The sequence below is a fragment of the Triticum urartu genome, chromosome 2A (genome assembly GCF_056163025.1).
Source record: "Triticum urartu cultivar PI428250 chromosome 2A, HENAU_Tu73, whole genome shotgun sequence".
Classification (NCBI taxonomy): Eukaryota; Viridiplantae; Streptophyta; class Magnoliopsida; order Poales; family Poaceae; genus Triticum; species Triticum urartu.
In genome coordinates this window covers 433311767-433329919 of record NC_141874.1, presented here as the reverse complement: position 1 = coordinate 433329919, position 18153 = coordinate 433311767, and the positions used below count along the sequence as shown (strand labels likewise).

Here is an 18153-nt window from a genome sequence, read left to right as displayed (position 1 = left end):
AGCAACCCTATTGCTTTGAAGTGAATGGGCAATAGTTTCATTCGAAGTCTTTCGATAATTGAATCACCATTCTAACATTGGTCATGCAACCCAGCCCATATTTCGAGTGCACCCTTCCACCAATGATTAATTGTGTATGTTTTCCTCGAGCATACGTCATTGTATCATTTGATCTGACAAATGTTATCTCCTTGTTCACCTACTTGTGGAAATCCATTTTTATGGAAATCTCGATGAATTATCACCGAGTCCAGCAGCACCTCCTCATCCTCTCTTTGGCATGATGAACTCTTGTTTTGAAACTCGCTTCCATAGTTCCTTTCTCAATAATCTTACATTGTCATCTCGACAATTCGTGTTGCACCTTTTCTTCTCGGGCATCCTAAGTCAGAGGTATCCTGACACCAATCGGATCTGAACCTCGGTCAGATATGATGGTTGGGACATTTCCAAGAGTTATAACATTGGTCTTTATATGACCCGATAAGGTGATGTCATGCCCATCACACCTGGCCGGAGGACTTGTGGTTATAGTTTCCATTTTAGTAAGGTTATCCTTTCTTCCATGAGGAAATTATAAGACTTATTCTATAAGTTGTTCTTGATGGATCCTTTTTGTTTCCAAAGTTTGATCTTCACCTGTTGACCATGTCAATGCTATCTCGAGGCATGTCTATGGTACTCCGATTTTCAACAGGAGCATTTGAAGCACAATGCTAAATTTTCTTTATCATTTATCCTAACATCGTTGTATGGGTAATGTCATGAAATTTCTCTCTCCTTACCTAAAGGGTTTTCTACATGATATCCTGCCACGGATACCATGCTCTGCTTGTCCTTGGGAAGGATATATCCCTGAATTAAGTGACTAAAACACATTTTTCCTTTCCATCGCCTGATTAATCTGATAATCATATGTCCTTTCCATTGTTTGGTTTAACCTTTCTTGAGGTCTATATAATCTAAGCAGTATTATTCTCCTACTTATGTAAGCACCTCATTGTACAACTCTGTCAGCAAGACCCTGATTCTATTATTGATGACATTCCGGTAACCACCGATGGACGAGAACTTTGCCTATTGGTCCGTCTCGTTCAACGAGTAGGAAAATGGTTCTCTCTGTCCCTCGCCCTTGGTATCGACATTGTTGCCAACATAACTGATAGGCTACCCTCTGACATGTCTTGCTATCATGACCGTGCAAGATATCAATGCTTTTCCTACTTTTAACCACATGGTGGGCCCATAACCCACAGTTCCACAGGATCGAAACCTGACTCTCCTGTACACCCCCGGTTTCCAAAGTTATTCCTCGCGCTTCACTTCTTATGTAACTCACGGGCCACCTGCCAAGTGATCTATTCGGGTATCAGACGCAATACTTATTCTCGTTGCTCTGAACCCCTTTCACCTTTTGATTAGGCATCAAACGCTTACCTATCCGTTTGAAACTTCTCATGGTACCTTCTTACTTTGCTCTCGACATCTTCTTAAGTTTCGATTCGAGAGATACTTACGCTTCTTCCCCCGAGTTAAACGTCTGATGCTCGATCTTGTTAGAATCCATCCTTATAGGGTTTTTCCCTTCTCACCTTTTCGTAAGTACGGTGAGGATCCTGAAGGAAGGACGACAACTTCATCATGATGACCTGAAGCAGACAAATGAAGACATCAATGTAATGAATCGACCTCTTCGAGAAGAGCAACGAAGACCGAGAAGAATCGTTAGAATTTCGTAACCAGATCCCTTCCCCCTTATTCCCGCTCCTAAATCTCGGGACGAGATTTCTTGTAGTGGAGGAGAATTGTGACGCCCGGATAATTAAGCTACAGTAATCCTACGTTAACGATGCCACGTCACCTCGGGTATTGTTGCTAATCTCGCGTTAGTTCGAAGCCAATTCAAATTCAAATTCAAAAATCAAGCAAACAATAAAAAGTTTTCAAATATTAAAACTAAAATGTTTGGGTTGTGCCAAATAACGCATATGTAATTATGGTGGAAAAAGCACACTTCTATTAAATACTTAAATACTTTAAAATGATTAAAACAGTAGTTGAAGTAATTAAATAAATGCCTTTGATATTTTAGAAAATACTAATCTATTTTATTTGTGGTACTTTTGTGGCAGTGGGTGATGTTGAGACACTAAATTAGGAAGTTACTTTGCGATGTATAAAACAAAAGTAGTTCCAGAAATAAAAGAAAACAGTAAAAGAAAATAAACAAAAGATGAAAAGAAAACAAAGAAAAATAAAAGACACCCCCCCCCCCCCCCCCCCCCGACTGGGCCCTGGCCCAGTTGGCCGAAGGGGCCGGCCGGCCCAGCCAACCCACTCCTGCACCCCTGTGGCCTACTAGGCCTGCTCCCCTCCCCGTGACCTAGCGCCGCCCCCACTCCCTCCCCCTCGTCCCACTCCTCTGCCTCCCTCCACCCGATCCAGATTGGATCGGGGCAATCGGGGCCCGATCCCGTCGCCCCATCGCCGACCCCCGACGCCACCGGCGCCGCCTCCCCGCCAAACTGCATCGTCCTCAACCCCCTCTTCACCGGGCGCCGAGCGCGCCGCCCCGCCGCTGCACCACCACCACCACATCGCGTCGTCCCCGTCCCCGAGCACGACCCCCACTGCCCTGTGCCCTACACCGTCCGTGAGCTTCCTCCTTCCCCTCTCTGTTCCGTGCTCACCGCGTCCGGGCCGCGCCCCACAGCTCCACGCCGGCACGCCGCCTGCGCCGTGCTCTGCATGTGCTGCGCCCGCGGCCACCCGCGCACCCACACGCGCTCGCTCGCGCGGGGCCGCGCCCACCGCTGCTTGCTTCCGGCCAACCACGCCCAGCCGCTTCCGTCGTTGGTCGCCGCTGCTGCTATCGCTGTCGTGCCCACTCCGTCTGGCTGCGCCCTCCCCCGCCCCAGACCACTCCTCGTCGCGGCCCCCGTTTGCTCGCCGGGGCCTGCATCTGCAGCCCGCTACCCCGTGCCGGACATGCCCCCCCCCCTCCCGTTCGCCCGAGCTTCCCTCCCACGCGCCTAGGCTCCAGACGTGCCCGCTGCTGGCCCCCTCTCACCATCGGCTCCACCCTGCCGCTTCACCCCGATGCAGCTGCCGCCGACCACCGCCGCCCCGCGTCCCTACGCCGCAGCGGCCGCCTGGACAGCGCCGTGGCCCCCGGCGCCCGCTGCCTATTTCGCCCAGCGCCCGCAAAACCCCCCTGGGCCACTTACACACGGGCCCCACCGCCTTGGAACATTAAAAAAAGATATAAAAAAGAATTTAAAATAATAATAACAATTAACTAATTAGGACAAATAATTAACCTCTGATAGTTAATCTAATTAACTAATTAATGTAATTAATCTGATAGTTAGTTAGCCTGTCAATGACAGTGGGACCCACATGTCAGTTTGACTAGGTCAACTGACTAGCTGACTGCTGACATCACCCTGACATCATGCTGATGTCATAATTGCATTTTCTAATTAAATTAATTCTGTTAATTCTAAAAATGATTTAAATCTTTAAAAAATAATATAAAATAATCTGTAGTTTGGATGAAAATACTTTGTACATGAAAGTTGCTCAAAACGACGAGAGGAATCTGGATACGCAGCCCGTTCGTCCGCCACGCATCCCTAGCCTAACAAACACGCAACTTTCCCCCTCCGGTTCATCTATCCGAAAACGCGAAACACTGGGAATACTTTCCCGGATGTTTCCCCCCTTTGCCGGTATCACCTAGTACCGCGTTAGGTCACCTCTAGCACCGCGTATTGTCGCATCTTGTTTTGTGTTACATTTGATTGCTCTGTTATTTATTGTATTCCCCCTCCGTTACTTCTTTCCGGTAGACTCTGAGACCGTTGACGATGTTCGTGTGTTGGACTACATCGAAGACGACCCCTCCTACTGGCCAGAACAACCAGGCAAGGCCCCCCTCCCCTCCTTGATTACCAAATATCGCCTACTCTCCTCTATACTGCTTGCATTAGAGTAGTGTAGCCCGTTACTGCTTTCCGTTAAACCTATTCTGATGCATAGCCTGTCATTGTTGCTACAACTGTTGTTACCTTTACCTGCTACCCTACTGCTTAGTATAGGATGCTAGTATTCCATCAGTGGCCCTACACTCTTGTCCGTCTGCCAGGCTATACTACTGGGCCGTGATCACTTCGGGAGGTGATCACGGGCATATACTATATACTTTACACTGTTACATTACCTGTGGTACTGTTTGGAGTTGGGGGCTGGAGGGGCAGGTGGCTCCATCCCGGTAGAGGTGGGCCTGGGTTCCCGACGGCCCCCAACTGTTACTTTGTGGCGGAGCGACAGGGCAGGTTGAGACCACCTAGGAGAGAGAGGTGGGCCTGGCCCTGGTCGGCGTACGCGGATACTTAACACGCTTAACGAGATCTTGGTATTTGATCTGAGTCTGGCCACTGGCCTATACGCACTAACCATCTATGCGGGGACAGTTATGGGCACTCGACGTCGTGGTATCAGCCGAAGCCTTCGTGACGTCAGCGACTGAGCGGCGCGCGCCGGATTGGAACGTAAGCCTGCTCTTGTATTAAGGGGGCTAGTTCTGTTTCCGGCCGCCCTCGCAACGTGCAGGTGTGCAATGGGCGATGGGCCCAGACCCCTGTGCCATAGGATTTAGACCGGCGTGCTGACCTCTCTGTTGTGCCTAGGTAGGGCTGTGGCGTGTTGATCTTCCGAGGCCGGGCATGACCCAGGAAAGTGTGTCCGGCCAAATGGGATCGAGAGTGTTGGGTTATGTGGTGCACCCCTGCAAGGAAGTTAATCTATTCGAATAGTCGTGATCTTCGGTAACAGGACGAATTGGAGTTGTACCTTGACCTTATGACAACTAGAACCGGATACTTAATAAAACACATCCTTCCAAGTGCCAGATACAACCCGGCGATCGCTCACTAACAGGGCGACGAGGAGAGGATCGCCGGATAGGATTATGCTACACGATGCTTCTTGGTGAACTTACCTTCTGCTCTCTTCTACATGCTGCAAGATGGAGGTGGCCAGAAGCGTAGTCTTCGATAGGACTTGCTATCCCCCTCTTATTCCGACATTCTGCAGTTCAGTCCACATATGATAGCCTTATTCCATTTGATACCAATGCATATATATGTAGTGTAGCTCCTTGCTTGCGAGTACTTTGGATGAGTACTCACGGTTGCTTTGCTCCCTCTTTTCCCCCTTTCTATACCCGTTTGCTGCGACCAGACGATGGAGCCTAGGAGCCAGACGCCACCGTCGACGACGACTCCTACTACACTGGAGGTGCCTACTACTACGTGCAGCCCGCTGACGACGACCTGGAGTAGTTTAGGAGGATCCCAGGAAGGAGGCATGTGCCTCTTTCGATCTGTATCCTAGTTTGTGCTAGCCTTCTTAAGGCAGACTTGTTTAACTTATGTTTGTACTCAGATATTGTTGCTTCCGCTGACTCATCTATGATTGAGCTCTTGTATTCGAGCCTTCGAGGCCCCTGGCTTGTGATATGATGCTTGTATGACTTATTTTATTTGTAGAGTTGTGTTGTGATATCTTCCTGTGAGTCCCTGATCTTGATCGTACATGTTTGCATGTATGATTAGTGTACGATTGAATCGGGTGCGTCACACTCCATCACGGAGGCAAACATCAAGGAACTTCGGGAAGCGGGGTATCTGGCCAAAGAGATCGCCCACCGACTCCCAGCCAAAAAACAGGTCATCCCCACTCCAAAGCCCGGTGAGAGGGTAGTGTTCATCCCTCATTTTCTTCGCGGACTGGGGTTTCCCCTTCATCCTTTCGTCCGCGGACTCATGTTTTACTTGTTGGGGAACGTAGTAATTTCAAAAAATTTCCTACGCACACGCAAGATCATGGTGATGCATAGCAACGAGGGGAGAGTATGATCTACGTACCCTTGTAGATCGCAACGGAAGCGTTGACACAACGTAGAGGAAGTAGTCGTACGTCTTCTTCCCGATCCGACCGATCCAAGCACCGTTACTCCGGCACCTCCGAGTTCTTAGCACACGTACAGCTCGATGACGATCCCCGGGCTCCGATCCAGCAAAGCTTCGGGGAGGAGTTCCGTCAGCACGACGGCGTGGTGACGATCTTGATGTTCTACCGTCGCAGGGCTTCGCCTAAGCACCGCTACGATATGACCGAGGTGGAATATGGTGGAGGGGGGCACCGCACACGGCTAAAGAACGATCACGAAGATCAACTTGTGTGTCTATGGGGTGCCCCCTGCCGCTGTACATAAAGGATGGAGGAGGAGGAGGCCGGCCCTAGGAGAGGCGCGCCAGGTGTGGAGTCCTATTAGGACTCCAAGTCCTAGTAGGAGTCCACCAAGAGGGGAGGAAGGGAGAAGGAAGTGGAGGAGTAGGAAAGGTGGCCGGCCCCCTTTTCCCTAGTCCAATTCGGACTAGAGGGGAGGGGGGGCGCAGCAGCCTTTTTCCTCTTCCCACTAAAGCCCATCAAGGCCCATTACTTCTCCCGTAACTACCCGGTACTCCGAAAAATACCCGAATCACTCAGAACCTTTCCGATGTCCGAATATAGTCGTCCAATATATCGATCTTTACGTCTCGACCATTTCGAGACTCCTCGTCATGTCCCCGATCTCATCCGGGACTCCGAACTCCTTCGGTACATCAAAACTCATAAACTCATAATATAACTGTCATCGAAACCTTAAGCGTGCGGACCCTACGGTTCGAGAACAATGTAGACATGACCGAGACACGTCTCCGGTCAATAACCAATAGCGGGACCTGGATGCCCATATTGGCTCCTACATATTCTACGAAGATCTTTATCGGTCAGACCGCATAACAACATACGTTGTTCCTTTTGTCATCGGTATGTTACTTTCCCGAGATTCGATCGTCGGTATCCAATACCTAGTTCAATCTCGTTACCGGCAAGTCTCTTTACTCGTTCCGTAATACATCATCTCACAACTAACATATTAGTTGTAATGCTTGCAAGGCTTTATGTGATGTGCATTACCGAGAGGGCCCAGAGATACCTCTCCGACAATCGGAGTGACAAATCCTAATCTCGAAATACGCCAACCCAACATGTACCTTTGGAGACACCTGTAGTGCTCCTTTATAATCACCCAGTTACGTTGTGACGTTTGGTAGCACCCAAAGTGTTCCTCCGGCAAACGGGAGTTGCATAATCTCATAGTCATAGGAACATGTATAAGTCGTGAAGAAAGCAATAGCAACATACTAAACGATCGGGTGCTAAGCTAATGGAATGGGTCATGTCAATCAGATCATTCAACTAATGATGTGACCTCGTTAATCAAATAACAACTCTTTGTCTATGGTTAGGAAACATAACCATTTTTGATTAACGAGCTAGTCAAGTAGAGGCATACTAGTGACACTCTGTTTGTCTATGTATTCACACATGTATTATGTTTCCGGTTAATACAATTCTAGCATGAATAATAAACATTTATCATGAAATAAGGAAATAAATAATAACTTTATTATTGCCTCTAGGGCATATTTCCTTCAGTCTCCCACTTGCACTAGAGTCAATAATCTAGTTCACATCGCCATGTGATTTAACAGCAATAGTTCACATCACCATGTGATTAACACCCATAGTTCACATCGACATGTGATCAACACCCAAAGGGTTTACTAGAGTCAGTAATCTAGTTCACATCGCTATGTGATTAACACCCAAAGAGTACTAAGGTGTGATCATGTTTTTGCTTGTGAGATAATTTTAGTCAACATGTCTGTCATATTCAGATCCGTAAGTATTTTGCGAATTTCTATGTCAACAATGCTCTGCACGGAGCTACTCTAGCTAATTGCTCCCACTTTCAATATGTATCCAGATTGAGACTTAGAATCATCTGGATCAGTGTCAAAAACTTGCATCGATGTAACCCTTTACGATGAACCTTTTTGTCACGTCCATAATCGAGAAACATATCCTTATTTCACTAAGGATAATTATGAACGCTGTCCAGTGATCTACTCCTAGATCACTATTGTACTCCCTTGTCAAATCAGTGCAGGGTATACAATAGATCTGGTACACAGCATGACATACTTTATAGAACCTATAGCCAAGGCATAGGGAATGGCTTTCATTCTTTTCTATCTTCTGCCGTGGTCGGGCTTTGAGTCTTACTCTACTTTACACCTTGTAACACAGGCAAGAAACTTTTTCTTTGACTGTTCCATTTTGAACTACTTCAAAATCTTGTCAAGGTATGTACTCATTGAAAAACTTATCAAGCGTCTTGATCTATCTCTATAGATCTTGAAGCTCAATATGTAAGCAGCTTTACCGAAGTTTTTCTTTGAAAAACTCCTTTCAAACACCCCTTTATGCTTTACAGAATAATTCTACATTATTTCCGATCAACAATATGTCATTCACATATACTTATCAGAAATGTTGTAGTGCTCCCACTCACTTTCTTGTAAATACATGCTTCATCGCAAGTCTGTATAAAACTATATGCTTTGATCATACTATCAAAGCGTTTATTCCAACTCCGAGAGGCTTGCACCATTCCATAAATGGATCGCTGGAGCTTGCACACTTTGTTAGCTCCCTTTGGATCGACAAAACCTTCTGGTTGCATCATATACAACTCTTCTTCCAGAAATCCATTCAGGAATGCAGTTTTGTTTATCCATTTGCCAGATTTCATAAAATGCGGCAATTTGCTAACATGATTCGGACAGACTTAAGCATAGATACGAGAGAGAAACTCTCATCGTAGTCAACACCTTGAACTTGTCGAAAAACCTTTTTGCGACAATTCTAGCTTTGTAGATAGTGACACTACTATCAACGTCCGTCTTCCCCTTGAAGATCCATTTAATCTCAATGGCTCGCCGATCATTGGGCAAGTCAATCAAAGTCCATACTTTGTTCTCATACATGGATCTAATCTCAGATTTCATGGCCTCAAGCCATTTTGCGGAATCTGGGCTCATCATCGCTTCCTCATAGTTCGCAAGTTCGTCATGGTCAAGTAACATGACTTCCAGAACAGGATTACCGTACCACTCTGGTGCGGATTTCACTCTGGTTTACCTACGAGATTCAGTAGTAACTTGATCTGAAGTTACATGATCATCATCATTAGCTTCCTCACTAATTGGTGTAGTAGTCACAAGAACAGATTTCTGTGATGAACTACTTTCCAATAAGGGAGAAGGTACAATTACCTTATCAAGTTTTCTACTTTCCTCCCACTCACTTCTTTCGAGAGAAACTCCTTCTCCAGAAAGTTTCCGAATTTAGCAACAAAAGTCTTGCCTTCGGTCTTGTGATAGAAGGTGTATCTAATAGTTTCCTTTGGATATCCTATGAAGACGCACTTCTCCGATTTGAGTTTGAGCTTATCAGGATGAAACTTTTTCATATAAGCATCGCAACCCCAAATTTAAGAAACGACAGCTTAGGTTTCTTGCCAAACCATAGTTCACACGGTGTCGTCTCAACGGATTTAGATGGTGCCCTATTTAACGTGAATGCAGCTGTCTCTAATGCATAACCCCAAAACGATAGTGGTAGATCGGTAAGAGACATCATAGATCGCACCATATCTAATAAAGTACGGTTATGACGTTCGGACACACCATTACATTGTGGTGTTCCAGGTGGCATAAGTAGTGAAACTATTTCACATTGTTTTTAACTGAAGGCCAAACTCGTAACTCAAATACTCTTCTCTATGATCAGATCGTAGAAACTTTATTTTCTTGTTACGATGATTTTTCACTTCACTCTGAAATCCTTTGAACTTTCCAAATGTTTCAGACTTATGTTTCATCAAGTAGATATACTCATATCTGCTCAAATCATCTGTGAAGATCAGAAAATAATGATACCTGTCGCGAGCCTCAATATTCATCGGACCACATACATCAGTATGTATGATTTCCAACAAATCTGTTGCTCGCTCCATTGTTCCGAAGAACAGAGTCTTAGTCATCTTGCCCATGAGGCATGGTTCGCAAGCATCAACTGATTCATAATCAAGTGATTCCAAAAGCCCATCAGCATGGAGTTTCTTCATGCGCTTTACACCAATATGACCTAAACGGCAGTGCTACAAATAAGTTGCACTATCATTATTAACTTTGCATCTTTTGGTTTCAATATTATGATTATGTGTATCACTACGATCGAGATCCAACGAACTATTTTCATTGGGTGTGTAACCATATAAGGTTTTATTCATGTAAACAGAACAACAATTTATTCTCTTACTTAAATGAATAACCGTATTACAATAAACATGATCAAATCATATTCATGCTCAACGCAAACACCAAATAACACTTATTTAGGTTCAACACTAATCCCGAAATTATAGGGAGTGTGCGATGATGATCATATCAATCTTGGAACCACTTCCAACACATATCGTCACTTCACCCTTAACTAGTCTCTGTTTATTTTGCAACTCCCGTTTCGAGTTACTAATCTTAGCAACTGAACTAGTATCAAATACTGAGGGTTTGATATAAACACTAGTAAAGTACACATCAATAACATGTATATCAAATATACTTATGTTCACTTTGCCATCCTTCTTATCCGCCAATCACTTGGGGTAGATCCGCTTCCAGTGACCAGTCCCTTTGCAATAGAAGCACTTAGTCTCAGGCTTAGGACCAGACTTGGGCTTCTTCACTTGAGCAGCAACTTGCTTGTTGTTCTTCTTGAAGTTCCCCTTCTTCCCTCTGCCCTTTTCTTGAAACTAGTGATCTTGTCAACCATCAACACTTGATGTTTTTCTTGATTTCTACCTTCGTTGATTTCCGCATTACGAAGAGCTTGGGAATCATTTCCGTTATCCCTTGCATATCATAGTTCATCCGGAAGTTCTACTAACTTGGTGATGGTGACTAGAGAATTCTGTCAATCACTATCTTATCTGGAAGATTAACTCCCACTTGATTCAAGCGATTGTAGTACCCAGACAATCTGAGCACATGCTCACTAGTTGAGCGATTCTCCTCCATCTTTTAGCTATAGAACTTGTTGGAGACTTCATATCTCTCAACTCGGGTATTTGCTTGAAATATTAGCTTCAACTCCTGGAACATCTCATATGCTCCATGACGTTCAAACGTCTTTGAAGGCCCGATTCTAAGCCATTAAGCATGGTGCACTAAACTATTAAGTAGTCATCATATTGAGCTAGCCAAACGTTCATAACGTCTGCATCTACTCCTGCAATAGGTCCGACACCTAGCGGTGCATCAAGGACATAATTCTTCTGTGCAGCAATGAGGATAAACCTCAGATCACGGATCCAATCCGCATCTTTGCTACTAACATCTTTCAACACAATTTTCTCTAGGAACATATCAAAATAAACACAGGGAAGCAACAACGCGAGCTATTGATCTACAACATGATTTGCAAAATACTACCAGGACTAAGTTCATGATAAATTTAAGTTCAATTTAATCATATTACTTAAGAACTCCCACTTAGATAGACATCCCTCTAATCCTCTAAGTGATCACGTGATCCAAATCAACTAATCCATGTCCGATCATCACGTGAGATGGAGTAGTTTCATTGGTGAACATCATTATGTTGATCATATCTACTATATGATTCACGCTCGACCTTTCGGTCTCCGTGTTTCGAGGCCATATCTGTATATGCTTGGCTCATCAAGTATAACCTGAGTATTCCGTGTGTGCAACTGTTTTGCACCCGTTGTATTTGAACGTAGAGCCTATCACACCCGATCATCACGTGGTGTCTCAGCACGAAGAACATTCGCAATGGTGCATACTCAGGGAGAACACTTCTTGATAATTTAGTGAGAGATCATCTTATAATGCTACCGTCAATCAAAGCAAGAATAAGATGTATAAAAGATAAACATCATATGCAATCAAAATATGTGACATGATATGGCCATCATCATCTTGCGCCTTTGATCTCCATCTCCAAAGTACTGTCATGATCTCTATCGTCACCGGCATGACACCATGATCTCCATCATCTTGATCTATATCAATGTGTCGTCACACGGTCGTCTCGCCAACTATTGCTCTTGCAACTATTGCTATCGCATAGCGATAAAGTAAAGCAATTATTTGGCACTTGCATCTTATGCAATAAAGAGACAACCATAAGGCTTTTGCCAGTTGCCGATAACTTTAACAAAACATGATCATCTCATACAACAACTTATATCTCATCACGTTTTGACCATATCACATCACAACATGCCCTGCAAAAACAAGTTAGACGTCCTCTACTTTGTTGTTGCAAGTTTTACGTGGCTGCTACGGGCTTAAGCAAGAACCAATCTTACCTACGCATCAAAACCACAACGATAGTTTGTCAAATAGACTCCGTTTTAACCTTCGCAAGGACCGGGCGTAGCCATACTTGGTTCAACTAAAGTTGGAGAGACAGTCGCCCGCAAGCCATCTATGTGCAAAGCACGTCGAGGGAACCGGTCTCGCGTAAGCGTACGCGTAAGGTTGGTCCGGGTCGTCTCGTCCAACAATACCGCCGAACCAAAGTATGACATGCTGGTAGGCAGTATGACTTGTATCGTCCACAACTCACTTGTGTTCTACTCGTGCATATAACATCAACATAAATAACCTAGGCTCGGATGCCACTGTTGGGGAACGTAGTAATTTCAAAAAATTTCCTACGCACACGCAAGATCATGGTGATGCATAGCAACGAGGGGAGAGTATGATCTACGTACCCTTGTAGATCGCAACGGAAGCGTTGACACAACGTAGAGGAAGTAGTCGTACGTCTTCTTCCCGATCCGACCGATCCAAGCACCGTTACTCCGGCACCTCCGAGTTCTTAGCACACGTACAGCTCGATGACGATCCCCGGGCTCCGATCCAGCAAAGCTTCGGGGAGGAGTTCCGTCAGCATGACGGCGTGGTGACGATCTTGATGTTCTACCGTCGCAGGGCTTCGCCTAAGCACCGCTACGATATGACCGAGGTGGAATATGGTGGAGGGGGGCACCGCACACGGCTAAGGAACGATCACGAAGATCAACTTGTGTGTCTATGGGGTGCCCCCTGCCCCTGTATATAAAGGATGGAGGAGGAGGAGGCCGGCCCTAGGAGAGGCGCGCCAGGTGTGGAGTCCTACTAGGACTCCAAGTCCTAGTAGGAGTCCACCAGGAGGGGAGGAAGGGAGAAGGAAGTGGAGGAGTAGGAAAGGTGGCCGGCCCCCTTTTCCCTAGTCCAATTCGGACTAGAGGGGAGGGGGGGCGCAGCAGCCTTTTTCCTCTTCCCACTAAAGCCCATCAAGGCCCATTACTTCTCCCGTAACTACCCGGTACTCCGAAAAATACCCGAATCACTCGGAACCTTTCGATGTCCGAATATAGTCGTCCAATATATCGATCTTTACGTCTCGACCATTTCGAGACTCCTCGTCATGTCCCCGATCTCATCCGGGACTCCGAACTCCTTCGGTACATCAAAACTCATAAACTCATAATATAACTGTCATCGAAACCTTAAGCGTGCGGACCCTACGGTTCGAGAACAATGTAGACATGACCGAGACACGTCTCCGGTCAATAACCAATAGCGGGACCTGGATGCCCATATTGGCTCCTACATATTCTACGAAGATCTTTATCGGTCAGACCGCATAACAACATACGTTGTTCCCTTTGTCATCGGTATGTTACTTGCCCGAGATTCGATCGTCGGTATCCAATACCTAGTTCAATCTCGTTACCGGCAAGTCTCTTTACTCGTTCCGTAATACATCATCTCACAACTAACATATTAGTTGTAATGCTTGCAAGGCTTTATGTGATGTGCATTACCGAGAGGGCCCAGAGATACCTCTCCGACAATCGGAGTGACAAATCCTAATCTCGAAATACGCCAACCCAACATGTACCTTTGGAGACACCTGTAGTGCTCCTTTATAATCACCCAGTTACGTTGTGACGTTTGGTAGCACCCAAAGTGTTCCTCCGGCAAACGGGAGTTGCATAATCTCATAGTCATAGGAACATGTATAAGTCATGAAGAAAGCAATAGCAACATACTAAACGATCGGGTGCTAAGCTAATGGAATGGGTCATGTCAATCAGATCATTCAACTAATGATGTGACCTCGTTAATCAAATAACAACTCTTTGTCTATGGTTAGGAAACATAACCATCTTTGATTAACGAGCTAGTCAAGTAGAGGCATACTAGTGACACTCTGTTTGTCTATGTATTCACACATGTATTATGTTTCCGGTTAATACAATTCTAGCATGAATAATAAACATTTATCATGAAATAAGGAAATAAATAATAACTTTATTATTGCCTCTAGGGCATATTTCCTTCATTACTATGGGCTAGATTTCCATGATCTAGCCCCAAATTCCTTCCTCAACATTTCGGCATTATCATCGTATGCGAGGCATTCCTCCACATTTCCCCCCACTTCGGCCTATGGCTCAAGGTTTTCAATGTGAAACCGAAAGTGGTGGACGACCAGCACGCGGATTGCGATGGTGCTATGGTGAGCAAACTTCCCAACGTCACTTGGCCCAAGGGCACCTTCGTGGAGACCGTGAAGGGATGGCAGCAGGGGTGGTTCTATGTCACAGAGCCCCGTGACTCCACATGGGTCACTCCTATGGAGTTCAAGTCCGGACCCCCAATGCGGCTGGCATCCTGGCTCAACAAGGGCCTGGACTGGGCGTCGTCTGACGAGGTAATGACGCTGGAGAGGCGCATCAAGAGCATGGTAGATAAAAATACCAGCCTCGCCAGCGTGATCCAGGTGATGCTCTTTCGCCGGATTCTCCCCTGTTAGGCGCGTCAAGAGCCCATGTGGAAGTTCAACCCGGCCGGTCCTTGGACCCTGCAGCAGTTCTTCGGCATGAAGCACGAAGACATGTGGAAGCTGCTCTTCAAGAACCAGAAGTCATGGTCAGAGACAAACGAAGACCTCGGCTACGACATCACCCATGCTGCGACCCCCGTAAGTTCTTTGATAATACTACTTTTGCGAGCCCGAGGAGCACGATAAACCCTCCGTTTACTTTTGCAGAGCTGGATGAAGAAAGCGGACCGGATTCACTGTCCGGCTCCGCTGCCCAAAGACCCAGCTATTCCTCTGTTGACGAGGATGCTTGCCCCGGCACCGTAACAGGCGCCGTAAAAGAAAGCCAAGGAGAAGGGCAAGGAGGCCAAGAGCGGCCTCCGTCGTAAGGGTGCCTCGGACGTAGTGTCCAAGGACACCGGAACCCTCTCCTCCCCTGACGATGAGGAAGAGGAGGAGGAGATCAACTCCCCCCTAAGGGGGAGAAGAAGAAAAGGGCAGCCTCCGCCGATTTAGAGGCGGAGGCGTCCAAGAAAGGGAGGATGTCCCTTACGGATGACTCCGAATCAGACGCCGACGAGTGGTGCCCAAGGCCGAAGCCCCTGGCCGGATCGTAAGTACTCAAAGGTATATATATGTTTGGCTTTTCTGGCTTATAGTTGTAATGCATTTAAATTGTATGTTGCAGTCCGGTTAAGGTCCTTCCCCAGCGATCCTCCTTTTCCGGGAATTCGCTGAGTCCGAACATGATGGAGAGCGATTCGCCTCCACCAGCTTCCTCCCTCCCTGTAGCGGACAACACCGAGGTGTCGTCCCAAAGGACCCTTCCGGAACAGGGAGAGGTGCCGGAGGCTGCCAAGAACATGGGGGAGCCGACCCCCATGAAGACTGGAGACGGGGGCCATCTCCATTTTGGCCCCCAACCAAATGTCATTCCGGAAACCCACACGGTTCCGGAGACAGAGGAGCAACCCTCTTCACGAGAAGGGAGTGCGCCTACAACACCGGCGTCCTCTGTCAATGCGGAGGCGCCGAACACTCTGGTGAGTGCGCTTCAGAACGCCACCATTGTGGAAGAACATTGTACCCTTATGGGTATGGTGATTGAAAAGGTTCAGTCCACAAAAAGCGAACTGAGCAAAGCCTACACTAGCCTTTTAAAAGGCTTTGAGGTATGTGCTTTACAGTATCTTTTAACTGTATAAAAAGAATGCATGTGTATAGATAGTAGCCCCTGAGACTCTGTTCGGTGTTCAGAAAAAAAACGAACAGAGGATCTAATAACTCATGCAGGAGACTAATGCACATATCTATTTGAACAAGCAGGCTGCGAAGCAGGCGTCAGCTGCTCATGCCGCTGAAGCATCCGAGCTAAGGCGGAAGCTAGAAGAAAAACAAGGTATGTAATACCGAAGCATGTCTTGAAATGATGCCAGCTATGATGTAGTATCTCAATGAGTTTCATAATTTATGTTTTGCAGCTGACATGTCTGAGGTCGAGGCCCTCGAGAGTGCGCTAGCCAAGGCCAAGAAGGAGGCGGAGGAGGAGGAACGAGCCTCCCGCCTTAAACATGAATCATGGGTGGAGGAAGTCCAGCAAGAGCTCAAGGATGCCATAGGCAAATGTGAATCGTTAGAGCGCAAGAGTTCGGAGTTCTTAGGAGCAGAACTCCGAACTTGCTAAGGCACTCCAAAGCGCACAGGAAGCCCGGGCCAAAGCCCAAAGCGCTGTCCGGGAGATCCAGGAGGCAAGGCAAATTGCGGCGGGTAAGACCTTTAACCTGCAGAGCAAATTTGTGAAGAAAAGGTACATCTTTCTAACCCAGATTTGGAGTTCTCCAGGAGTGTTTGCGGACCTACCCCGGAGTGTCGCTGATGCCGTCGAGTTCTTCCGGGCCGAAGAGGGGAGCTCAATGGAGAAGTTGTTCTGGTCGCACTACCTTGCGCCAGAGCATCTTGTGCCCCTCAGCGATCAGCTGAAGCAATGGACCGAACTACATAGGGTGGCTGAATTGGCCATGAGGGATTTGATAATCCGTCTTTGGCCCGCCGAACCCATGCCCAGTAGCTACTTCGGTCTCGTCAAGCGGCTGGTTAGCGCCTGCCCTCGGCTTGATGTCGTGAAGCGGTCGGCCTGCATTGAAGGTGCGCGGGTGGCCTTCGCCCGCGTCAAGGTGCAATGGGCGAAGATGGACGCCGTCAAGCTTGCGACCGAGGGAAAGAGCATCACACGCCGGAGCGGTACTTTGATGATGTCCTGAAAGGATCCCGCATTGTAGAGGGCCAATGTTCGAAGGACATCATATTTGAATGAATCTAATTATGTTGTCTACTCCTGTATCATGAGACAAGGCTTATGTATGATATATTTCTTATAAAAATATCTCCTCCTGTGCGGCTGTTTATGATATCTGAGAGTTGGCCAGTCGTCGGCTTCAGCCCCCACGTAGGTAGTACGGGGGTGTTCGGGATAACACTTAAAACACACTTGACCCATCGTACTGATCTGTGAAGGAGGTGCTAGTGCGGTGAACCAGGCAATCAGACTATACGGCTTTATCGCCCTCACTTAGCCATAGGAGATTTATAATGGGAGTGCGGGCGCAGTCCCTAGTATTGTTCGATTATCCGAACTCAGGTGCTGTGAATGCCCGGCCGGGTGGAAGCCGGCCTATCGCATAATGTGGAAGAAATCGCTAAAAAATTATACTTAGTCACCGAATAGCTGACCAGCTCTCGCCGCATCTGACAGTCAGTTTTCGGCTTTCTCTACTGAGGTGTTTGTCCGGGTGAACCAGAAACACAATTGCAGTAGTTCTCCCTTTACTGCCCTAGCCGATCAGACGGAACGTAAGGTAGCAAGCACAGGAGTCGGGCAACCCAACTATTGACCAAAGACATGATTCGGAGCCAATGCATATAATGCTATATTCGGGACGCCGAATTGCACTATTAAAGTGTTCGGACTTTTTAATATTTGAAAGATGTACGCGGCTTAATAAAGCCCCTGGCGATTTAGGTCATACCAAGGTGTACATGACACCGGACAAAAACAGGGAAACATATGTTGAGAGATACGCCAACGCCATATAGGTTTGGGCAAAAAACTGTTTCCATAGTAGTCTGATTGATACGTCAAAACGTATTGATACAAATAGTGCAATAAGCAACAAGGCCATTTTACATGCCGAACACAAGGGGAAGCCGTGCGTGCGTCCTGAACGCGGACGGGTGATCTTTAAGGATCCTTTAGGTATTCTGGTACGCGTCTATGCTTCTTTTCTCCTT

The 18153-nt window shown here is 46.7% G+C and overlaps 1 long non-coding RNA gene across 1 annotated transcript; it reads left to right on the top strand.

Annotated features, from left to right (window-relative positions):
• Positions 1–2393: 2393 nt before the first annotated feature.
• LOC147985365 (uncharacterized) lies at positions 2394–5545 on the top strand. The gene is made up of 3 exons (XR_015616666.1): positions 2394–2653; positions 3852–3926; positions 5245–5545. It is a non-coding gene; the product is annotated as an uncharacterized LOC147985365 (long non-coding RNA).
• The last annotated feature ends 12608 nt before the right edge of the window (positions 5546–18153 follow it).